Below are 27,219 nucleotides of genomic sequence, written 5' to 3'. Positions count from 1 at the left end.
AATACAAATGTTTCCTAAATAGCAATGGAGTTGGCTAGCTAGGGTGAATTTATTTCACAGTTTGCACTAATTTTATTTATGAGAAAATATGAAATCCCTGGAGAAAAAGAAATGTGAAGCTATGTGAAATGGAACATTATAGAAAGAGGTCATCAGTTCCTCCCATATTTAATGGAATGGTCAACAGCAGACCACATCACAAGCTTGCAGACCTCTCTATCTACTCTTATTCCCAGTCCATGAGAAACAGCCAACAAAATAATGCCAGTAAGAGCTTATTATTAAGGTTTCTAGCAAGCGGTCTCCAGGAGAAGCTTAGGATTTCAGAGGAACTGGAATCATTAACTGACTCCAGTCTTATATGACCTTCCAAACTAGTGTTTCTCAATCTCTGGATTTTGACCCACTTGGGAGTCACATATCAGATATCCTGCATATCAGATATTTACATTGTGATGCATAACAGTAGCAAAATTCCAGTTATGAAGTAACAAAGAAAACAATTTAATGGTTGGGGGTCACCAAAGCATGGGGAACTTTATTAAAAGGTTGTAGCAATAGGAAGGCTAAGAACCACTACTCTAAGAACCACTACATTAAAGCAAAATGATAGCCTCATTTTTTGTCATAAGAGAACTTCATTGCCATATAAAGACAACAAAATACAGCCAACCATGCAGCACTTCACAATGTCTTAGTTGGTTACCATGGATTTTTGAACTTCTAAAAGAAGAATGTACCATACAATATAGTACCTGAGCTGCCCTGACTGGAGTATTTTCTGTCTATAAAGTGAGACATTCATATATCTCTCAAACTATATGACTGATACTATCTTCTTTTTTTTTTTCTTTTCATGTGTTTGTAGCCACAAAAAGAAATGCAGATGTTTACTCACTTAGAATGAAGAACTAAGATAGTTAAGTCTTCAGGCCATTAAAGTCCATTCATAAAGCAAAACAAACCAAAAACTAACAAATTTTAAACCCTCCTTCATTTAATTTTTCATATTATGCTATGAAAATTTTTCCAAAGACTAAATGTATCTGAACACATGAAGGAAGAAGCATAGCAGGATGCATGACATGATGAGTTGGTGGTTTCTATTCTCATAGTAGCATCAGGCCACTTAAAATGATGTGTCCAGAGAACCACTCAGATGGAGACATGCTGTAGCACAGTGAGCCCTGTTTGCATCTAGATCCTAGAGAGCGGAAAGCATCGATATCACAAAGCATCACATGGTAGCCCACTTTTCAATGACTAGGCTTTCAGATGTGCAGACACCTATAGTCATAGAGTTAGTTCTTGATACCAACCTTTCCTTATATCCCTTCAGTCTACAGCAGTGTTAGTAGGGCCTATAAAACCATCACATTACAAATGAAGCTGGGCTCTTTTCTTTTTGTACTTTGCTTTTCTGACATTTACATCTCATACCCTATCACCTCCCATAACTTTTAGTCAATAAATTTCCTAGTTTTCTTATTTTTAAGTAATTCTTATTTTTAATTCAATTTTACTTTTTTATATGTATGAGCATTTTGCCTGTATGTATTTCTGTGTACCTGGTGCCTATGGAGGCCAAAAGATAATGTCAGATCCCTTGGAATTATAGTAAGGGATAGTTGTTAGTCACCATTTGGTACTGGAAATCAAGCCTGGGTCCTCTAGGAGAATAGCCAGTGCTCTTAACTGTTGAGCATTCTTTCTTAAAATATGGATTTCACACTACTGACCTCACTCCCTTAGTACTAGGAGGAACTCTAAGCTGTCCATCAAGCCATCTTGCCCTTGTAGAGCCCTTTGCTCAAGTGTGAGGCCTGCTGACTCAGACTCAATCAAGAGGCAGGTTTCTTGGGAGGGCATAACCCAAGTATACTGAGCTCACTGAAAAAGTTGGGTTTGTCTTAACCTAAGAGAAATCAATGTGAGAGATTCAGTGGGAGACAGATTCTTGTTTTGAACATATAAGATCTTTTAAAGCTTGAGGTATGGTAGACCAGGGATGCCAGGCAAAAGGCAAATATAATATGAACCTTATTCTGTAACATAAAGAAACATGAAGGCATTGAAAGCAAATGCCTTTCAGCTATGTCCAGAAGCAAGGACAGTCTTAGTAAACTGGCTTAGGTCTTAGGAGATGCTGAGTAGTAACTCTGTTATATAGAACTCACACTGACTACATAAAGAAACAAGAATTATTACAGACATTTATGCTACTAAATATGTGTCAATTTCCTGTACACTATTAGAAAATTAACATTCTACTGTATAAAAAGCAGCTTGAATTGCAGATATTTCCTTTTCTCCTCAGTCTTTATTTTCAGTAATTATAGTAATTGTTTAAAGCTGTGTTACTAAAACCAAGTTGATGAAATAAAATTTAGGAATGATGAATTTTTAAAGGCATATGGGTTATTGATACAAGGGAATATTATTAAAGTGAAAGAACAAAACTGTTTCATCCTTAAGCCATTCAGAGTGATTTTTTTCATGGTATTACATAACCTAATGCTACATTTCTGCATAGTCAGACTAGTTCTTGGGAGCAAGTACCTGCCCAAAGAGTTTTCTTTTTCCAGGGTGTTAATAACTGATACTGCATTTACTCTGCTTACTTACATAAAATAATCATGGCTTGAGACTAGCTTTTTGGTGGAACACTGGCCCAGCATGACCAATGCCCTATATCCCATCCCCAGTAGCATACATACAAGAATAAATAAGTAAGTAAATAAATACATGAATAAGTATAAATGTATATAAGTAAATAAAAGCACTATCTTTCCTGTGAAAATAACTAGATACCAGTATATATCTTAGGATCAATGAGGTGGCCATCATCATAAATTTTATTTATAACAACCATGAGATATTCAGATATTCATAAATTATATTTAATTTTATTAACTTATTAATTTATTTTACACCCTAACCACAGCCTCCTCTTCTCTTGCTCCATTCTTCTATCCTCCTTTCCAGCCCCCTATTCACCCCTCATCCATAATAGCTCAGAAAAGAGCAGGTCTCCCACAGGCCTCAGCAAAGCATGACATTATCAAGTTGCCATAAGACCAAACACCTCTCCCTGTTTTCGGCCTATGCAAGGCAATCCAGCGTGAATAACAGGTTCCCAAGAGACTGTCAAAGCACCAAGGACTGCCTCTGCTCCCATTCCCAGGAATCCCACATATAACTCAAGCTACACAATTGTCACATATATGCTGAAGGCCTGGGTTGGTCCCATAAAGGCTCCCTTGTAGGTTCAGACTCTGTGAGTTCCCATAAGTCAGGTTAATGGTTTCTGTGGGTTCTCCTGTGATGTAGCTGACACCCCTGTGTCCTCAATCCTTTTCTCATCTGCTCAGCATAACTGCCTGAACCAGGCCCAATGTTTGGCTTTAAATATTTGAACCTGGCTCCATGGATGAGTCTCTCTGCTGACAGACAGGGTAGTCATCAATCTGATCAGGGATGGCAGTTCAGGCTATGCATCAACTTCTGACTGGTGTCTTAGCTGGGCCATCCTTGTAGATTTGTCAAAATTTCCCTTGCATCAAGCTTTTACCCAATTCCAAAAAGCTGCCCTTTCCAGGCATCTCTTTCAGCACTGCCCCTCTCTTCCCACCCCCCCAACCCAATCCCTCAAGTTGCTGTGCCCACTGCCCGCCCCCACCACAGTCAAAAGAGGGGATCTCCTGTATTTTTCCCTTCCCAGGGAGATCCCCTCATTGGGCCCTCCATGTTACATAGTCTGTCTAGGTCTGTGGATTGTAGCATGGTTATCCTTTACTTTATAGTTGATATCAAATTATGAATGAGTAAATAACAAGTGTGTCTTTCTGGATCTGGGTTATGTCATGCGGGATGACTTATTTCTAATTCTAACCATTTGCCTTCAGATTTGCTCTAATATGTGTGCTACCTTAGTCTAATACAATATAGAAGAGTGGTTCTTAACCTGTAGATCAGATCCCATTTGGGGACAAAGGAACCTTTCAACATTGGCCTAAGTCCATCAGAAAATGCAGATATTTACATTATGATTTTTAATACTAGCAACATTATACTTATAAAGTAGATATATGGTTGGGGGTTCACCAAAACACTATTAAAGCACTGCAGCATTAGGAAGGTAAAGAACCACTGATTTAGAACAAAACTATTGGCTGTTGAAAATTAGAACTCTATTTTCATATGCACAATCAAAAGTTCATGACTAAAGTACATACAATTAGCACTCTATTTACAATTTTTGTCTTTATAACTCATGATTAAACATCATTTCAAGAAAAACATTTCTAGCCTTTGTTTGAGGTAATAAGAATTGTAAATTCTCATTTATGTTAAAATTGTAGCTTCCAAAATTCACTTCAAAATGTGAGGTAAATGAGGTCTGCCACCAACATCTGTGATTTACAGATGACAGTCAGTGTTTCATGGAGATTTCAAGCAACCAGACCTATAATCAAAAAGGAAAAAACGAGAGAAGGAGGGTGGAGACAACAACAGGCATTAAACTCTACCAAATTAAGACTCTGCACTACAATTCTGTGGTCTTTACAGAACTCCAAAACAGAACTTTACTGGGAATGTAAGCGTAAACACATCTACAGCACCATTCAGAGTATGTGCTGAATTTAATGAACATTTGCTTTGCTCATAGCCATTGACCAACACACTTAAACTACCAATAAAACACATGCTTGCAGTTAAATCATTCAGCTACCAACATAAGGTCTTACAATATAAAATAACAAATCTATATTTTAGAGAAAAGGAAAAACTATATGAAAGAACTAGGATTTGTTTGGAATTCATAATTATAGCCAATGCCATATTGTTTGGCCCCAACCATATTAAGAGAATAGCATTAAAAACTAAAATGAGTCAAAAGCAGGAAAAGAGGAAAGATTATAGATTAAAAATTAAGTATCATTAAAGCACTGGCTATATTATATACCGCTATAACTCAATCCCTTAGACATCAAACAAGTTTAGTATTGAAATAAAAGAAATGCCTTATTATTTTCCATGCATTATATATTATTGACTCTGTAATTGACAGAGAATAATATAGTGGGAAGTTCATAAAACCAATAAAAAGTATAATATTTTGTTATCTACTATTGCTAAAAAATAACATTAAAATGTTTTATTGACTATATTTAACTCTTGAAGGAAGACAAGTCATCCTGCCTCTTTGCCACACTTAACACTCCTGAGTGCTGAGATTACAGGAGTATGCCACCATACCGGCTCTAATTCTTTAATGCTTTATCTTGATAATAGAAAAAAAAAATCAATGAACTGTAAGAATTAAAGTTTCATAAATAAAATCTGGCTTTGTCTATGAACTCTAGCACATTCTGTGTCTGGCAAAATCAAGGCAGTTAGCAGCAGTGTGTCACCATCCACAGGCTGGCAGACTTCACAGATGGCCTGTGAGATATGTGACATGCTTCCCTTCAAGTAGATGTTATTTTAAAATGTTCAAAAACATATCTTTATGAATCAGAGCATCTATTGCTAATACTTTGACAAGGTCATGTAGTCACTAGTCTCATTTGTATTTAGGTTTGTTTGTTTTTTAAAATTATCTATTTACTTATCTATTATTTTACCCTTCCTTATCTTTATCTTGATTGTTTATGTGGCTAATTAACTAATTTGATTTTAAGAATAAGGAAAATCCTATGACATACAATGTGGATGTTTGTATGGATATATTCATTGAGTCCAAGAGCAGAAACTAGTTTTTCTAGAAAAATCAGAATGTTACTGTACCCTTATCTGATTCTTCAGAGAAAAAACAAACTTGAACACACCAAAATGAACATTTACTATCCATTCTATCTATATAGAGGAGCCCCACAAGCACTCATGTCTTCCATTCTAAGTAAAAAGTAAGATAATGCATAAGACCAGAAACCTGGATTTTAGCTTTTGTCTTAGCATTGTTTAGCAAAATCTACTATTTCCTGTGTCTTTAACACCATAGTAGAACAACAGGAAGATGATCAACAAGCTGTCTATCATAGTTTACACATTAGGGAAACAAAGGACTTCTAAAAAGAGGGATTGTTGTACTAAGCGTACCACCAAAACTAGTATCATTATTTGAGATATGCCCAATTAAGGTTCTTGGGCTTACTCTAGCTGATGCTCTTTTGTTTCTCCTAGAAGGAGTAAACAAACAAGAACTGTCTAGCAACTCTGAGACATCAGAAACTAAACAGAGCCCAATCCTCTTAACATGATAATTAGTAGGGCTAAGTTAGTGTCCTGCTTGGCAGTATGACTAAGGAATGTTGAGCTAGGAAAAACTACTGCAGATGTAACCTTTTTACAATGCACTTGCTGTTTTCCATTTCTGCTACTTTAGATCTGCAAGTATAAAGTATAATATATGTTCTGATGCTTTGTTTTGATTTTTTTCTTTTCTGCCATACTATGACTTTCAGGAGGCAGACAGTTTTATGGAAGTAAGTAAATGTAAGCTTCTCTGTTCCTTACAGGTGTCACTTACTCTCACATACTGGTATTATAAAAAAGTGTGTATCCTAGAATATAGCAGAAAAGAACACTATACGTTATTTCATCATTTAAACAAATCAACCTCAAATCCTAAATTCACAAAGATTATTCACAATAAGAATACGGATGCTTGAAGTCCTGATCCTTCTGTCTGGACCTCCCAACTGCTGCAATTATAGTGTATCTGACTAACTTTTTTTTTCTATTTTATTTTATTTTATTTTATATAACAAAGTCCAATTAAATGAAAACAAACATTTATACACAATATTTGGCAATTTGGGTGTCGTTCTTTCCAAACTACTTCCTGCTGGTAAGGGGCGAGGCCAGTTTGCACTATGTGAGACCCTGTCTTAGCATTTCCCCTCCCAAATTACACTTATAATAGTAACCAAATAAATAAAATTAAAGCAAGAACTATAAAGTGCATACTCTAAAATCAATAAAATATTCTTGAAGGGAATTAAATAAATGGCCACATAACTATATCAAATGTACTAGAAGAACTGTTGTTAAAATGGTAATGACCCTTAAACTGACATTAAAATGCTGTCATTATCAAAATGAAGACTCTACAGACATTGATCCAACGACTCATAAAGAAATATAAATGACCTAGCATACACTACATGAAACACTATTCAATAAAAGAACAAATGTGAACCAAAATTTTACAGTCTCAAAAATTACGTCAAAGCTACATTAACTGGTAATGGCATGAAGACAAATAAATCTGTGAATATAGTCTAGAAGGAGACTCCTATACTTAGTTGATTTTTAGGAAACTAGCCAAAATAATTCAATAGGAAATAAAAAAAAATAAAAAAGAATATGAATGCTTCACTCAGCACATAAACTTTCTTTAGTTTATGTTTTATTAACTCTTGGTTAAATTCCATAATTTGTATTGGATATCTTAGCTGAAGTCCATCTACATAATCTGTACATATGTCACCTGAGAATCTACATCAGAGAGTACTCATTAATGAGATTAAACATTTGCTTAATATGACTGATTATTTTAAAAAATAATCACACTCAGAATATATAACACAGTATTATAGCAATTATTTTACTTAAGCTCTAAAGTATGAATCAATCAAAGATAAAAATTCTGATTTTTTTGGAAAGACATTTGATACTTGCTTTTTATTAATTAGGGATAATCACATACTATTTAAAAGTTAAAATATTTAAAAAAAAATTACATATCTACATTTGAGTGAGAAACACTGTTCAAAACACTAATGAAAAGAAAGTTCAACAATTGTTAAGTTTCTTGATGTTATTAATCAGGAGGCTGTTATGTGAGCTACAATGCAAAATAAAATATCCCATTTCACAAGAGCAAGGTGGTGGAGTAGTATCTGTGACTTCCAGGCAACAGTTTACGAGTGTGATGAGGAAAAGCACCACTTTTTCATAAATGTTGCTGCTATGACACCATTATATACATCATTCTAAAGAAATTATAAGAATAGAGGCACTAGGCTGTTGACAAATACTTGCAATGGTGAGTAGAGATTTGGGAAGCGTCCATGAACAATGAGGGAAAGTTAAACACAGAATCTTCCTTCACTATTCATTACTCTGAAGAAGTAGGGGATGAGTGTTGTTCTGGTCCTACACAGTGCCATGTGGAACATTATTAATAGGAATTAATTCTGTCATTATTCAGATCTCATTATCGGGGCATTTGGAATGAACTCAATGGCCTCTTCTCAGTATTGGGGAACCAGACAATTTGAGGGTAACAATGAGATTCTGAGCTATGGTGGCTCTTCAATTCCAGGAAAAAAGTCAATGTGCAAAACTGGGCAGATAAAACATGGGGTAAAATAATGGAGCCAAAGTAAAGTTGAAAACATACACGAAGTTCACTCCACCTCTGACTTCCACAGCCACTGTATTAGAAGACCACTTTTACTGTTGTGACAATTAAATAGAATATTTTATAACTGACCTAATACTTGCAGAGACCTATCTGGTCAGATTTGTCTAGGATTCCAATGATTTAAGGCTGTACTAATGCAATTGTTATCATTGCCTCTTTTCTCCTTGAAAATACCCCATTTATATGACAAAAGACTACACAAGTTCTAGAAATTTTTTCTCATGCTGAGATTTGTCAAATAGTAAAGATTTGACAACATGGTATTTTACCTTTCAGGTAATGATAAAACATAATAAACTCTAGTTTGATTCTATGGGGTAAAACTCTAAAATGAGAGCTAGTACAGAAGACAAACAAGAAATAATTGTATTTATCATGACAGAACACAGAAAGGCAAGCACATCCACACATCATTATGTTAAAGCATTTGCACCCAGAAACTAGACAATAAATATAGCGATATATATATGCTCAATTACAAGATCTGAGACAAGAAAACTGGTTCAGATGACACTGGTTTTACTCTGTTAAGTTGAACATTATTCAAAACACCATAATAATGCCAGAATGTATGAGAGAGTACTAGGAATAAGTTAAAATATATAGAATGTTCATGTTAAAGATTAGACAATATACCATTTTATTTAGTTTGAGTTCAATGTACAAAGTTCATATAAAATATTAGGATGTAGCATCACTAAAATTATTCAGCAACAAATATGTTTATACTAAATAATGTTGTTATCATAAAACTAATATTATTAAATGTTAATTCACATTATATATACTTTTTAAAAGCACAGATTTATTGTAGATAAATGATTTTAATAAAGAACAGTTCTGGAGAATAAACATCTACTAAATTTGTAACTAGGTTTACAAGCCATTGATAAAGTGCAAAGTTATTTATTCTTTTGTGAGAACAAAGGTCCTAGCTAAATTACTGGTCTTTTGATGGGAGGAAGTTAAGAATTAATCAATGAAAATAATAAAATAATTATCATTCAAAATATTCATTGAAAATTAAAATTAATGAATTAACTCATGTATATTATAAAAGGCCCTCCTACCTATTGAAAAGCCACTCTTTCCAGTGAGCTATCTAACCAAGCAGCATAAGATTTTCTTATGAACATTAGCTGGAGATAAGTAAAATAGATTTAGCCATTTACATACAAGTATATCCACCTTGTGTGTTTTGTATTTTGGCAATAAGAATGTATTCATCTTTGTATAAAAAAGATCTGAGATGTTAAAGTACGTTGATAACTGGACATCAAAAACATTTGATTTCATTCCACCTGTAACCCTACATAATAATTCCAGGAAAATGAAATAAAAATTATACAGGGACATGACTACCGTTCATGGCTGAATTTTCATAAAATGTGCTCATGAACATCTTAGCCATTCTGTTGCCAGACACAACACTGCCTCTCCACCCACATTACCTCAACAGTCCTCAATTCTTATCCACGTTAAATATATGAAGAAACACAAAAATACAAAAACAAAAACAAAAAAAGAAAAGTGTGTGTGTTTGTATTATGTGATAATTTTAGAACAGAGACTATAAATGAATAATAAAACTAACATAATTTGATGAAAAATGGGGTACTTCAGTTATGCTTCTTGAGCAATACATAACAACAAAGTACATAATTGCAGCAAGCTATTCAATCACATCTTACAGTATTTTACCACTTACAGGGACTATGGGGAAAGAGTGAATATGTGTTAATATGCAGAGTTTCCTGCCTTCTAGAACTAATTTGAATCTTTCCACTGTTAGTTTCTCTATCAACAGTTGTCTTTGCAAAATTAATTTTCAAATAGAGTCAAAAATCAAAACACAGGAGTTCTAAAATGAGGTGGAGAGGAAGGAGTAGAGGTCAGAACAGAAGCAACTTTGCTCCAAAGAGCAACTGAATCTGACTTTCCCAAGCCCAAAAGAATGTCCATCTGTAAAGGGAGGTTTTCTCTTAGGTTGTAGCTATCACTTATCCTTTGATCATTATTTAAAAATCCCTATCTTCTAATCTCAGGAAGACGTGAAGGCCATTTCTGTCAAGTTAGATGCTGTTAGATTCTGCTGGAAGATGTGAGATCTCTCTTTGTGATGTTATTGCTGTTTATGTTAGGCTAATCCCTCAGCCAACAAATGGACCAGCTGCATTCATTACCTCCCAGGATGTGAGCAGAGCACTTCCTTGCAAATTCTTGTCCTTGCAGTTTAATTCTAAAGTGGAAAACTATCAATTCTTATTGCTTACAAATTTACTCATATGTCTTTTAAAGAAAAGGAACACTGCCAGAAGATTTTGAATAACTGGGTGAGCAAATCTGAAGGAGGAAAGACATGGGGAAGAGAATGGACGGGAAAATTATTTGAACCATGCTTAATTTAGCAGCAGCAAATGTAGAAGTATCAATTATCTTGAAAAATGTCTGTTACTCGGAATCTCAAATTCAGATAAAGCTTTGTAAAGGAAGCTGTGTGTGAAAAAAAATCCTAAGAGCAACTATTCCTAACTTTTAAAAAATATGTATGAGGGTCTCTTGTTATAAAGCACTCGAAGCATTAGCTATTGATTTTATTGCAGCTACATTTTATATATTTTATAGTGGAGCAGTATACATTATATACCTTAATTTCGTTACAATTATGTAATCTTCTTAAGAGTAAGCCAATACAATTCCAACATTTCTTATGCAGTAACAAAATACCATCTCTCTCTCTCTCACAGTCTGTCACACACACACACACACACACAAACACGTACACATACACACTCACATGTATTTGCTAAGACTGACTTGTGATTAACTAGGAAGTTTGATTCAGGTTTTCTTGAAAAGACAGGACTAATAGATGAAGGCTGGGAAAAAATTCTAAGATTCTTAAACACCAAAGTGAAAACGTATAACCCAGAAACATACTTCTACTCTATCTAAATCCTTATACTTCAGATAATTAATTCTAGATAAAGTTCTCTTTACCATGTTAGAGATTCTACAGAAGTGAGAACATACTATGTGCATTTATACAATGACTGGAAGAAACTACTCGACCATTGGGATGATTAGATAGAAACTCAAAGGTATCCAGACATAAAACACTCATGATGAATGAAAAACCATCTTGTATATATCTGTTCATGTTGCAAGACCAGCCAAGAACACTACATCACCTAAACCTCTCTCATTCCATGATGGCTCATTATGGCAACCTTCAATACTGGGACATACAATACACCATGTGACAGAAAAGTGTACAAATTTAGAGGAAATAAAAATGTACATTCAGCTTACCTTTTAATGTTCTTTCTCCTCTTTTCTATGCCAGTCCAGATGCTGGGGTATAGTTCCTCCCTGCCAGTAGATGGAGATAGTAAATTTGAGTCTTGGTAACCTCAAATCCTAATCTAGGTGGTACAGAATTTTCAGTTTTGGATTTTGGATGTTAAAAAAATGATAACTGAATAGTTGAAAAGCACAAAGTTTGTAGAACTGTCTGAGTTGGTCAAATGAACTTTCTTTTTGGACATTACTACTAAATTTTATGTAAGAGGGTCTTGGCTGGCATAGAAAAAGTACAAGAAAGAGCATTATTTGGTAGACTATATAACCTAGACATTTCAATTCTCTCAACCTGTCATTCATTCAGCTAATACCTATATTTACTTGGAATGTTACTGATAAGATGCTTAATAAACATTATTCAGTAAACATTTTATAATAACCTTGTGGTGTTATTCTTCCCCCACTCCAGGCTGTTCCAGAAACTGAATTTAAGGCCCACATGGTGATTCTTGCATGCCATAATTCAGTACCTCTAAGTTTTTAAATACTTATATGAAGTATTTAGGCAGAAATTTATTACTACCAATAAAGGTGTCTTGGAGTTGAAACCTCCCTTGCTATCATTAAAAGCTGATTTTGTATTTTTTTCTTTTAGAACAACATATCCTCTCACAATTATCCAGAGATAAATTAATAAAATCAAATGTCATCATTTGTAGAGATTAGACAGATTAGCTTTAAAAGAAGAAGAACCAAGGAACAAGGTACATGGTTTTGTTTGAGGACTGCATTCTCTAGACCAAACTCAAAGGGAAAATGATAAGAGTTGGGGCTTGTTGTCAACAACCTTTGGAAACGATATGAGTACTGTCACCTTCAATAGCTAGTGAAGTACCCCTGGATGATAATGAGAAAGCTAACTGAAGGATATTTTCAAATGAATTTAACACCTGAGGGATGAAGACATCACTGATCCTCCTTTTACTCATTCAATGTATACATCCACTGAACCACTGTGACAGGACATCACTCCTTTTCTATGTTCCAAGCACAACATAAGTAATTTGTGGACATGATCTATCACTTGATTCAATAAAGCATGTTCTTGGAATGCAGCATTACACAACGAATCAAATAAAATTATTTCAAATTTGCTCTAACATGCATGACTAAAATAGAAATATATCCTTCTACAGAATAATAACCTTATCACTATTCCAAATGAGAACACTTTTTAACATTCCTTTATAGGTCTATGACTTTGAAGATGCAAAATTATTTTCCAGAGAGGACAACGGCCTTAAATGCAAATCATATAAACAAGAGTTTTCCTGTGGGAATAGAGTTATGCTTCCTAATATATGTGGCTATAGAATTTTTTGTCTAAAGCAATAAGTTCATTTTTCTATATTTTAGTTGGTGTGAGAGAGTGGGGAGATGGGCAGACATATGCATGTAAATGCTCTTGTCAATACAAGCATGAAGAGGTCAGGAGAGAATGCCAGATATGTCTCTCTATCACTATTTGGTTTATATGCTTGAAACAAGATCTTATACTGAACCCTGTGTTATACTGAAGAGCACTGTGCACCACTGATCTGCTGCTCTCCAACCCCAACCCAACATTTCAGTTAAAGGCAGGTGTACAACTGCACCCAGCTTTTTCATGAGTCCTGGGCATTTGATCTTAAGTCCTTATGTCCTTACATGCTAAGACATCTCCAGAGCTCAAATCAATATATATTTAAAAGAAAATAGAATGACATTATCATATTAGATCCACAGATATAAACCATAAATTTGTTCCAGAAAACCTAGATACGATGTGATCTTAGAAACAAAAGACAGCATAAACTTTCAACCCAAATCACTCTAGTATAACAGCTATCAACTCCCACTGACTTCCTCATTTTCATAAATTTGGAAATACCTCTTATAGTTGCAATTCTTTACCCAAATAGGTTAAAACAGCAACAACAAAGTGACTGCATAATGGTCTCTTCATGATTGTCTCTATTAACATTGTGATCTGTAAATATCGTTGCCAGTTTTTACTGATTTTCTAAATTCTGGAATCTTTCTAATGCTTGGCTCAGTAAACTTGAAAGTAGAAATTATTTCTGAAACTTAGTACTCCTTAAATGGTCTCAAATTGCAGAGATTGCTTAAAGCGTGTTAAATGATTAGGTGTTGGGGAAAACAGAGAATAAAACTGTCAAAATTAATGATTTCCAATCCTTCAAATGATCATTTAGTTTTTTGACTATTTCATTTTTAAGAATGTGTGTGACTTTTATAAAAATTTAAAATGATCCTAGATTTCAGAAATAATATCTGTGCCTTTTGTCTACCATTGAGTCATTCAAAATTTATCACAGTTCCTTATATCATGTACACAATAAATCTGTATGAATTAGTTTTATGTTGAGACAATACCACCTATAAACTCATCTACAAAGAAAATTTAGTAAATTAAAAAGATGACATATGAGTTGATTCTGGGACTTTCACTGATATCTGAAAGTTGCTTTTATAGAAATGTTTTTGTTTCAGCTTAAGTAGAACTGACAGAGTCATGCCTTATATTAAATGACACAAGCATCCCGCACAATGACAGAAACAGCTGTTCCTACAGAATGCAGTTATATTCTATTAATTTTTGGAAATAGACTCCTGTTCTTCAGGATCTCTATCAGAGTTTCCAAGTATAACAAGCATTACATGCTGAAATAAAAAAGCACACAATTATTTAAAAAGTGGTGTCTTTGTGCTCTCGGCCAAACTTGGGAATTAAATAAATATTAATAAAGTGCAGGAAGCTTTTTGAAGGATTGTCACTCCACAATTCCAAGATCAAAATGTATCTTAGATAGGCTGATGTTTTTCTTTTCCTGTGCTACATGAAGCACAATATGAGGTATTGATAAGTGATCTAAAACATTGTGGTAGCCCGGGATATCTAAGTTTCACCATCATGGTAAAGTGCTTCCTGCAGGATAACCTAGACAAACCTAGACCTAGAGACATGGGGAAGTTCAGAAGGTTTTAAGACAAAGATGCAAAAGTCTACAATCATTCTTGCCTTTGTAACTGCTCTTATCAAAAAGCTTACTTCAGGATGCCAAACTTCTGAACTAGTCTATAGAAGAAAAAGGTTATGTTTAAAATTTTGTAGCAGGAGTATGAAAAAGTTTTGAGCCTTATAAAGGTCTAGATGCTCAAACAAGAAAATTACACATCAAATTATATATTCTAAACTAGTTTTTGCACAAAAGAATGCAATTTTAACTCTGGTATCAGAAGTTACCCTTTAAACTTTTACTGGCTAAATAGAAGTAAAGATTAATTGCTCTAAAAATAAATAAAGCAAAACCAATTAATTCTTCATTTCAAAACAGGAACACCTAAGCAGCATTTTGAGTCACTTGGTTTTGGATCTCTGGGGATGATACACCCTCCTTGCACATGATGGGCAAGTGCTCTGCCTATGACCTATACTTCCAGTCTCAAGTCCTTGAAAAGAAGGAAGAAAGAGGTGGGTGGGTCAAGTTTTATTGATACCATTTGAATATTCCTAATCAACTGTGTACAAAAATATTTAATATGCTGCCTAGTATATATTTTCAGTATATATTTAAAACAATCTCAGCCAGAAATGATCTCCAATTGCTAAATACTTGCAAATGAAAAATTAGTTTTCTCCAATAGAGTCTCACTGAATATACCATCCATTTCTAAGGCCAGGTGCCATAACTAATTCAATATCAATTTTAGAGACAGGTCATATACATATGTGTTTCCCTCTGGTTTCCAGTTTTGTGTGTTTAAAGGATTTCTGTAGTGACAATGTGTGTACTACAGACTTTATGTGTGTTTTCTGTTGTGCGTTTTCTTTATCTCTTTTTTCTTCAGTTCATTTATTTTGTTTTATTCTTTATTTTTAATTTGTATTATTTTTAGATGCCTAATTGTAGTCTAATGAGAAAGAGAGAGAGAGAGAGAGAGAGAGAGAGAATACAGAAGGAAGAAAGGAAGGAAGGAAGGAAGGAAGGAAGGAAGGAAGGAAGGAAGAACATGGATTTAGGTGGGTTTGGAAATGGGGAGGAGCTGGAAGGAGTAGGGGGAGAAAAAACCATAATCAGAATATATTGTATGAAAAGTTATTTTAAACTAAAAAAGAGCTAAGAAGTGTATACAATCACCAACTTAACATACTATCCACTTGCTCCTCTTGAATATAACTCAGCTTCCGCATTACAGATGAGAACTGTCTCTACCTCCAGATCCAGATGACCCAACACCTCCTTCTGGCCTCCATCAGCATATGGTACACAGACATAGAGGCAAGCAAAACACTCATAAAAATAAAATAGAGAAAATTTAAAACTATCCAGGCAGAGGGTTCAGGTCACTGATACAGTACAGACACAGGGAGTGCAAGACCTTAGTTCCATCGCAAGCAGCTAGTTTTGCTCCAAATACTAAGTTTTCAGAAAATAAAAAAAAACAAAAACAAAAAAAAAAAAACAAAAACAAAAAATATTTTTAAAATGTATGTTTACAAAATAAAGAACATGAGGGTTTTTTGATAACTCTTCTCCAACCTGAAGCCTGGCATCTATTTAGTATACACAAAAAGGTAAGTGATGAACACAGCCTGACTATTTGCTCGATTGTTTTCTATCAGTTAACCACCAAATGCAAATTGAGAAACAGCAGTGACTGGTTAACCATCCAGTGGCTTTATTTTCCTGTGTGTTATGTGACTCTACTTAGTATTCCTTTTCCTATTGTGCTTGCCCTTTTGAAGGGTTTCCTCTCACATTTGGTACTAGCTCTTTCCTAAGCTATCTTTAGTCACCCTTCCATAATCCCCAATCCCCAGGGACCTCAAGTGCTTCTTTAGACTTAGCACAGATCCTTTGAATATGCATCAGAAGCTAAGGCCTCTCCCCTAAGTCACAAAGTCACATTCACAAATACATTTCCCCTTTTAGATCCAGTATACCCACTCCAGATGCATGCAAAATTTATGAGCTCTACTCCTTCCCCACTTCCTAAACCCCAGTACTGGACTTGTTCTTTCACCAAGCAGGCCACCTTAAACATCTCATCACTCATTCCTGGCAGTGTTCCACTGACCATGGGTGAGATAAGGTTTAAGTGAAACATCACTAAGCATAATCTCCGTGTTCTACATTTTAGTTATTCCTGTAATTGTCTTCAATAGGAATCATTTTCTTGCCAACTCTGGCAAAGAGTTTTGTTACCTTAAAAAAACAAACCAAAAAACAAAAACAAAAACAAACAAACAAACAAACAAAAACATTTTTTTTAAATACCAGTTGGACACAAGTTTAAAACCATGTGTAAATAAAGAGATAATCTCATACTTTCATAAATAACCAATTTAAGAAGTAAAAGTATTTCAACAAATAGGCTCATTCACATCTGTTCTCATTAAACTAAGTGAGTAAATAAGTCAGCAAGATGGCTTAGATGTTTAAGGGGTCTTGCCACCAAAACTAATAGCAAACAGAGTTTAATACCAGGAATCCATGTAGAGGAAGAGAAAATTGACTTCTCATAAATTTCTTCTGATCTCCAAATGTGTGCCATGGCATTAGAGGGCATGTGTGCACGAGCACACACATCCAACACACACATACACACACACATACACATATGCATGCATGCAGAATGTCAGGCAGGCAAATGAATAAACAAAAACATACCTTTAAACTAAATGATGGAGTAAACAACTTCAGTACATGTCTAGTTCTAAACTAAGTTGTTCTTTGGATTTTGTTAATAGTTAACTCACTTATACCTAAAGATTTAACTTTATATTATTATAATTTCTAATTTAAAAAATACAACTTTCATAATAATAAAAAGACATTCATAACCCATACCTTAATGTTTTAACTAATCCTGTATATTATGAATTGTGTTCAGTGTTGGACAGCCAACATTCTAAAAAACATTCCCTGGCACAGTTCAGATTCCCTGTTCTGGCCTATCATGTTACTTTGAAGAAACACATTGCTAGTTTCTAATAGGTGATATTAAGAGCTTAGCTAACATTGGCCCTTTATTCGTCTCTATTCTCCTACTTGAACCCAGAATCTCACTCATATTAAACAATTACTATACTGCTACTTGATCCAAATATTTGCTGATCTAATTATCCAAGAAACTCAAAGGAATCATGTTTATATCCTAAAATTATTCAGGTGATTTTACATATCTATATTATTAAATGCACCCACCAATGAACATGGCTTCCCTGTCTCCATTTACTCTGACTTCCTGTGTACTTTCCTTTATAACACTAGCTGAATAATTGGGAATACAGATACTAGAAATAAAGGTGTCCAACTTAAAACTGCCCACAATAACCAATGGGCAATGGCTACTTACTGGATCCCCCTCAATTGGGAAATTGTCCATGCCACACTGAGACACTATCCATAAACATATCACAGATCCAAGATGAGAAATAAAAACATTGGGACAATAGAAGTTAACCACTACTGGATTCCTCAGGAATCCCTCTCATTATATTACAAATATTAGCTGCCTCTCCCCAAATTAAAGATATTAATCCTAGGTTAAGCCACAGCTACCACCTTAAAAATTTATAGCTTCTGTTCACTTCAAAATATTTCCATACCTTACTTTAACAGATAGGATTTCTATTCATTGTATTTATCATAGAATTCTTTGTTTGTCACATCTATTTAAGTTTTACAGTCCTGGGAATGTAGGCATCTTAAATAGAATGGGTTTCATCATCCTCTCACCAGAGGTACACAGTCTTTGAAGGCAAATGAGGTAATCTGTTTTGTTTATCCCCAAATCTCCAGCAACTAGAAGACTACATACAACTACATACAAACATGTTTAATTAATAGATTTGTGTTTATGAAATGACATAGTATATGTGTATATAGATAGACGTTGCCACAGCTGTACAAATTCTTAATCCTATTAACCATTAAAGTATACCAAAGAAACTCAAGACTGCCAAAGAATCAGAAGAATCAGCTTCTTAGCCACATGTCTACCAGTTTTTCCTTCTCTTTACTTCTTCCTACATGCTGACCTTTAATAAATCTGACCTTTTCTTTTTTTCCTGCTATTTAGTTGAGATGAGATTTTCTCTTTCCTCTCCTCCAATCTTTTGCCATGTACCTCATTCAAAGAAATTTTAGCTCTGAGTGTTTCAGAACAGACTATTTCCCAGTGTTATCAAGCTTCAAGGATGTGTCTTGAATGAAAGGAGGAGAACACAACATAGTATCTGATATTTCTAAGAATATTTCATTAGAGGGATACAGTATCTGTGAAATGTGCTCTTCTCTAGATTCTTTTCTCTTTTTTAGATAATATTTTTTATTTAAATTTGCAACAATTTGTTTACATATCAGTCACAGTTTCCTCTCCCCACATCCTCCTCAGCCCCCACCAACTCCCATCCAACCCCATTTCTGCTCCCCAGGGAGGGTGAGGCCTTCCATGGGGAGTCTTCAAAGTCTGTCATATCATTTGGAGCAGGGCCCAGGCCCTCCCCCATGCATCTAGGCTGAGTTTCCTTCTATGTGGAATGGGCTCCCAAAGTCCATTCTTATAGTAGGGATAAATACTGATTCACTACCAGAAGCTCCATAGACTGCCCAGTCCTCCTAACTAATACTCACATTCTCTAGATTCTTGAACTATGAATTATCCCTGCTCTGCTCCAGTGCCTGATATTTTCCTCCCCTATAAAGAAACTGATGCTATATACTCACTTCAACAAGACTGCTAATTCAAACATTTAATAAGTCAGATATAGGTTGAGTACCTCAAAAAATGTTTAGTTTCATACAGTTGGTACAAAAGTACCCTAAAGATTAAGAATCTTTTTTAATACAAAGCCATTTCCTAAAACTAACTGAGGCACTCTTTCCAGCCTACTGTTGACATAGTTTTTCATATTTTAAGCGGATTTTAGTAGAATATATTTGCCATGCGTTAGATTTTTGTTTTCACAAAAAAGAAAAAATAATAATAATGTATGGTGAAATGGTTTGAATGTTTGAAGGTTAAGTTAAATTGAAATAATAATAATAAACATATTGAATGCTAATAGGTACAAATGCTAAAGTGGCAAACCTAAAGGCAAATGGGACCATTACAAATGCAGAAACATTTGACATTCCGTGTCTGACAAAGAAGCGAAGGGAGAAGAAATTGTAGATAGATATTTAGAGTTCCGTGTGAGGAACTGCCATTGCAGGCACAGCTGTGTCTTCCTTTAGCTTTGAAAACAGGGATTGAACAAATTTACAGTGGACACCACATAAGAAATGAGGAGGTACACTGATGGACAAGTGAGCTATTTGGAGAGTCCCCGCTCTTACTACTCCCAGCTATGTGAAAGCCCTTAGCAATTTTTGCTGAGTGTGTACAAAGTTACATTAGTTTTTACAAGTGGATTGAATATTAAATATGCTTAAAACATGTTTGGGTAAATAGAAACTAGTTATGACAGTTTTGTGAAAATAATTTTATATTCAGATTTTTTATTCTGCAACATCTTTCTGTCTGAGTAGATTTTTTGCTATCTGACAAAAACATACGGTGAAATGGTTGAAAAATTGGAAGAAATGATATAAAGGTTAAGTTATATTGAAAAAAATACAATAAAAGTTCATAGACTGGCTGGGAACTCCTGCTTCATCTCCCTGAGGATCATAGACATGCACAACCACACCCAGTGAACATGACTTATTAAAGAGAAAGTATGCCTGAAAATAAAACACTTAAAAATTCAGGCTACACTTTAAATTGATTATTTTAAAAACATGAAGCAGATTAAACTGAATTTTTGAGTGATACATGAGTAACAGATTCCACACAGACATTTATTTTTATAAATAAATTTTAGAACATCCCTAATATTTGTACATAGAAAGACAAGTCTAAGTGATCTTTTTCATATTTTAAAACATCCATAATTTTTAGGATCTTAAGAATTTAATGGAAAACTTTAGTGAAATGATGATATTTAGAGAAATATTAATAAGGTAATTATCCTATTCATAAAAAGAACACTGTAAATAAATTACTGGGCACACAGAAGTAAGCTGTCATTTTCCACTACAGATAAAGAATAGTAACATTGCTTACTTTTACTGAATCATGACAATCACAGTTGCTACAAAATTTTATGCTTGTTTATTTTATGTGCCATAATTTAGTGATAAAAATGACATTTATGGGTGTGTGTACATAAAAATTGATGCATGGTTGCATGCACATATACAAAAACTCTTTCTGTCTGTCTCTGTCTCTCTGTCTCTGTCTCTGTCTCTCTCTCTCTCACACACACACACACACCAATAAATCTGAATGGGGTTTATCCAGCAATGGGGGAAACAAAAACAAGACTATATCTTCAATTCCAAAAATCTGATTAAGGATCTGTTGTTTCTAACACATCCATCAACAAATGTGGCCAATGCACTTTGACTGATACCTTGTTGACTAAAGACTTCAAAGGAACAGTGAGTCTGATGTGTTGCACAAAGCCTGGAGTATGCAGCACACAATGATCTCATCCCCGCTGAATGCCCAAGGCACATCTTTCAGCCTCACATTGTGCAAGGGAAGCTTTTAGGCCTGACTCCTCTATAATTGCCGGATATGTTTAGGTTTTCCCCCTTCTTAACTAGACTGGAAATAACTTAAGGCTACAAAATATGACAATATATATTGTTTTTATTGTTTCTGGTACTGCTACTGGATACAACATTTCAACTTGATCTTTCACAAAATAAACACCCCACTATATAGTCACTTTAGAAATGCTGTGGAAAAACAAAAACAAAAACGAAAACAAAAACACACTTCCCTTCCAGGATTCTCTTGGGACTTATTGCAGTGAAAGAATGGACAGCTGACTGCACAAAGAAATTTAAAATATGTAAAATTCATACTGTTTATTACAAACCCTACTTCATGCAAATGTTTTCCAATACTCATCAGTATCAGTAGATCATTAGCTACTAATTTTAGTTTAAGAAGTTTGACAATAGCACTAATCCCCTCTCAGCTAATTCCTAATGTGGCTATGGTAGCCAACATTCTTTTAGGATGTTCATCTCAGCACTGAGGCTTGGGAACACAATTTCCTAAAGTGATCTATGTCACCACTAGGTCTTGTGTGTGATTGTTATGTAATACATAAGAAGACATGCATGTTGACAATTGATGACCTACCTTATAGATAATAAATGTATACATATGTATAAATATAATATTTGCATGTTATATAATGCACAAGATGTGTTTACTAGATGTTGATAATCTACATATACATATATATGTATATACATGTATATATGTAATATATTGTATATAATATATGTATATATAATATACATATAATATTATATATATATATATATATATATATATATATATATATTACAACTGTTTGGAGGATCTGAGTTCAGTTTCAAGCAGCAACAACAAGCCTGCCTGTAGCTCTAGATCCAGAGAATCCAACACCTCTGGCATCTGAGGGCATTTGTCCTCACATTCATATAAAGCCACAGAAAAACATACATATGCATATAGCTACAAGTCAAATAAATCTTTGAAAAGATCATATAAGTTCCTCACTGCAATGACAGCTATTTAGTGAACAAGAGCACAAGCAGATATGATTTGGGTGGAAGATTTGAATATATGTCCCTCACACACAGGTCCATGAGCATGAGGCCATGTTTGTCCCCCAACTTAGTCCCAAGCATAGTCTTTGACTTATTGTTCTCATAAGAGCGTGTTCTGGAAGTTTATCATTTATGGATCTTGTCACTTAAAAATGAAATAAATAAAGAGGCAGGGAAAAATCCGATCTGGAAAAAAAGTAGCACCCAGGGCAAAATAATTTTATAAAATAAATTCACAACCTTCCTAAAAATCTCTTTACTGACTATACTTTCTGAACTGACACAAGTTATCACTGGACCAAACACCAAGGATTCTCCCTACCCATGAATAGCCACTGTGCAGCCAACTTTGTGTCTATTGTGACATAGGCACTTAGCATCCCATCAGCAGTTTTCAGATTAATGACCCTTATGAAAAACATAGCCAAATAGGAAGCATGAAGCACCTTTCATATTAAAGGGAAAGTCAATAGCCTGGTATCAACATGAATGCCATCTCAAGTATATGTTAACGAACAATGGAGTGAGTTCTTACAGTGTGATGGATAACAACCAAGGGAAGTTGCATATTGCACAGTTAATAAATTGATTTAACTGTAATAAATATGGCAGAAAATTAGAGCATACCAAAATTAGAGCATACTTAGCTTATACAATACTACACCACAACAAAGAAAAGTATCCCAACTTAATTTTACATGATGCTAGCCACTAAGAGTTGAGCTGAACTTTAGCCTGTGAGCATTAACATTTTGAAAGAAGAGTGTGACCATCATTCAGGTGTCAGTTGAGACAGGATAAGATAGATAGTCCCCAGTGCTTGCAATAAAATCCTGACCTCTCCACAAGTCTCTTTGCAAAAGAAGTTATGAATACAGGAAAAGACACATATGAAAATACAATCAAATGGCAAGTTCATACTGACAAGGAGAGACAAAATAAACAGCAAATGTGACTCATCACAGATTTGAAGAAACAATCTTAAGAGACACTTTGACAAGGAGCTCACAGAAGGATAAGCCAAGAGAAGAACAAAAATGATCCCGGGAAGGAAATGAAGGCAGAATCAAAGATGAAACTCAACAATCAATATGGACAGGTAAAGGTCCTCCAAGATTCTCCTCACAGGGCCAATCACACACAAACAAGAGTGTTTTAAAGACTCATTAATATTCTTATGAACAGGTGTTATCGTCTCCCTAAATGAGCAAATTTCATCACCAGTAGTACTTCTTGTAGGAACTGAGTGCTCCTTAAGGACTAAACATGTTCTAAACCAGTGTCATTTGTTATGTCTCAAGCTCACAATACACTTTTGAACAGATGCTGTTTAATCTTCCATTATCCAGATGAGAAAACCAATCCTTTGAGTATTACACAGGAGCATGGAAACAGAATGAGTGCACCGCCAAACAACAAAGGTCATGGACAAGAAAGACATTAAAGACTTCAGTCATGACCTGGAGAGACAGGTAGCTTCTAAGTGCAACTCATGAAATCATGAGAATGTGAGTTCACCTCCCCAGGACCCTTGGAAAAAGTCAGGCTTGGCCCCATTTTCTTGTTATGCTAGTACTGGAGAGGTGGACACAAGAGGATTCCTGGAGCTCAAAGGCAGCTGATCTATCCAGTTGGATAGGTCTTTCCTCAAAATATAAGTAGGTGAAGAGACTATAGAAGAAAACATCTGACATTGACCTGTGGTCTCCACATAGATACACAAATATATGTGCACACAGACACACATGAACATCAACATACCCACCCACCCACCGACACATATATACACACACACCTTAAGTCACTTTTATGCATCGCTTAGGATCATTGTCACTATGACTTCCCTGTATTATACCTCCTGTATGCTTCCTAAAACAAAGGATCATAGCAATAGTCATTTCCTTGTGATGCAGAACTTCTGCTGAGGACCTTAGCAAATACCTGAACTCTATAACTATTAAGTTGCCTATTTTATAACATACTGGGATGGGTGTCTTTATCAAAGTTGTGGAACTTAGAAGCTTTTCATACTGTTTACAGCAAGCACATCTTCTAAATTTTGAAACAAGAAAGCTATTTCATCACAGTTCCAAAGCATAATAAGAAACTGTGTCCTCTTTCAAAACAGTGTTAAGTTCTGAAGCACATCTTAACAAATCTGTGAATATGTTGCTTCCACTATCAAAAAATAATCAAGAAGCTAAAAGAAGCAGCCCATCTCTTTGGTCATCTCAATAAACATCAGCAAAAACTAACAGCATTATAATTTTAAGTACCTAGATTCATTTTCAACTTTGCTGTTCTTTAATATAAAATTATCCATTAAAAATTGTTAAGTGCCCCAGTCAAATAATCATGACTAAACAATTCTAAGTCAGTTATTAAAATATGACAAGATAAACATTTCTCACTGGATGAGTTATTTTCATAAAAAAAAGTATATCTTTAGTTTTAACTCATCATATGTGTGTTTAGCAGGGCTTTCCTCCTCATCCTACTTAACAAGTATTTGTGAAATAAGTAGGTGTGTTGGGAATTGATAATATTCATGTCTAAGTACTTTTTAGAATATGTCTATCTAGACCCATCTCAAATGCATGGCGTTCGGTATTATATTTTTCTGTTATTACATGATGTAAGTCATTAGATTCAATTTGCAATTTTCAGATGGAACATTCAATTGTTCAATTAAATAACTGGGTCAAAGTCGTTAGGGTTTGGTGAGGGGTTCCAAGATTGAAAGTGTCCCAAGTTTATTGTCAGAATATTAGGTGCTTGTCCCAGCCTGCTGCATTACCTTCTCCTCAACTGGTTTACTTCTGCCATGCCCTCAATACTAAATTATAAACTTCAGACGGGTTAACTGACCTTATTGAACAAATGCATGAGGCTTGTGTGGTATTTGGTTATGTTACTGTCTTAATAGATTACACTTTCTATTTATACTATGGAGAAGGAAACAAATTAGCTTGAGTGCTGCCAAAAACCATTGAGCATTACACACTTGAACCAGTGTATTTTCCTAATCTTCTCAATAAAGATAATAGCATCTTTGAGATCAAGTATATATATGTATGTATGCATGCATGTAAGTATGTATGTACATTGTATATATACCTAACATTATCTTCTAAATTGTTATGTCAACTCAAAGTTCAGCGGAGGATATCATCTCAGCTGAAAGAAGTATTTTAGATGATTTTGTGCTACTTCACAGCTCTCACTTTTGCTTTGCATTTTAGGTCCATCCTTGGGGTATGAGCCAATAGGCAAAAGGTTCCTATTTTAACCTTGAAAAGGAAGTTCAATTCATTCTATCTCCATTGGCCATTCAGAATCTCCTAAGGACTCTGTTTTTAGTAGAAGGCTTAAGATTGGGTAATTGCCTGTGAATCACGAATACTTCTTCCATTCTGTAAGTTCCTTGTCTACAGAAATTCAGTGGGGAGACAATAAATCCTGTGCCTTCTTTGTGGAATGCATGTTTCTACCTTAACACTCAAAGTCCAGCCTGGCAGAAGTTACACATCGCTCACTAGAAGAAAGTCAGCCTCTCATAAATAAGTTAACCTTCCTAACAGGTAAAACCTGGGTTAAGAAAAATAAAATAACCATTAGATCGTGCTTCTTCATAGTCCTTATAGGAAACACACATAATTGAGTTGAACTGGAGGTGTGCAGCTGTAATCTCGGAAGTTTTGGAGATGAAGGCAAGAGAGATTTCAGTACTTTATTTGTTGATATTAAGTACCTTCTAAGCATCTTTATTCTTATACTCAAAGGAAAAAGAGAAAGTTTAATATTTAATTCAAAACACATTACAAAATTCAATTTGTTAATAACTAAATATATCCACACTGTATAAATGTTAAGAAACTAGCTCAATAAAAGTATCATATTGAATTATCAATTATGTGACTTATCCTATGATAGATGACGTATGATATTAAATTTTATTGGCAACGTAGCTAGATTTGGAATCACAATGGAAACAGGCCTCTGGTGTGCCAACAATGTTTCCAGAAAGTACTAAATGAAAAGGGATAATCCAACCTGAATGTGGTAAAGTTTTGGAACTATGATAAAGGGGAAATGGAGACAAGAACCAGTGTTTACCACTCTCTGCTCTCTTATTATGGATGCAATGTGACCAGCTGCCACATTCTCCTGCTGCTACACCAGCGTGCTATCATGGTACTTTGTATGTTCCAACTGTATAAATCTGTTTTCCCTCCAGTTGCTTCTGTAAGGTACTTTGTAATAGCAATGTAAACATATAAGTTTGTTTTCAACCCACATTATAAGTTAATTTCAACTTGGTATCTGGTCTAGTAAGACCTCTGTTGTTAGTCCCATAAAGAAAAAAAATTAAGAAACTCAGTTATTATATTGATATATTCCTCCTATTTACCCTTCTGCCAGACTTCATTTTTTTTTTTTATTTTTATTTTATAAAGTAATTTAATGGCCAGGTGCAGTCAAACACACCTGTGATCCCAGGACTTGGAAGACTGAGGCAAGAACATCCTGAGTCAAAATCAGCCTGGACTACATAGCCAAACTATGTATCTAGAAATGCCAATACATGAAGTTACATAACAAATGCAATAGCTGTGAGTTGCACCCAATGTTGTTGGATGTTTGCTGTTTATGCCAATTTCCGCAGAATTCTTTCAACTTCCAAGTTCTTAGATATCATTAAAATTCATCCTTGGTTCCCTTAGAGAAATATAGATGCAAGCTCTGTATAGAAGCAGC

General features: G+C 34.7%; 1 protein-coding gene across 1 annotated transcript in view; it reads right to left on the bottom strand.

Annotated features, from left to right (window-relative positions):
- Positions 1 to 27,219, bottom strand: part of Pdgfc (platelet derived growth factor C) — a 153,812-nt gene that overhangs the window by 63,820 nt on the left and 62,773 nt on the right. The window lies entirely within an intron of this gene.

Source organism: Phodopus roborovskii, unplaced genomic scaffold (genome assembly GCF_943737965.1).
Source record: "Phodopus roborovskii unplaced genomic scaffold, PHOROB, whole genome shotgun sequence".
NCBI classification, from domain to species: domain Eukaryota; kingdom Metazoa; phylum Chordata; class Mammalia; order Rodentia; family Cricetidae; genus Phodopus; species Phodopus roborovskii.
Note: the sequence above shows the minus strand (reverse complement) of the source record. Positions and strands in the feature narration are given on the sequence as shown.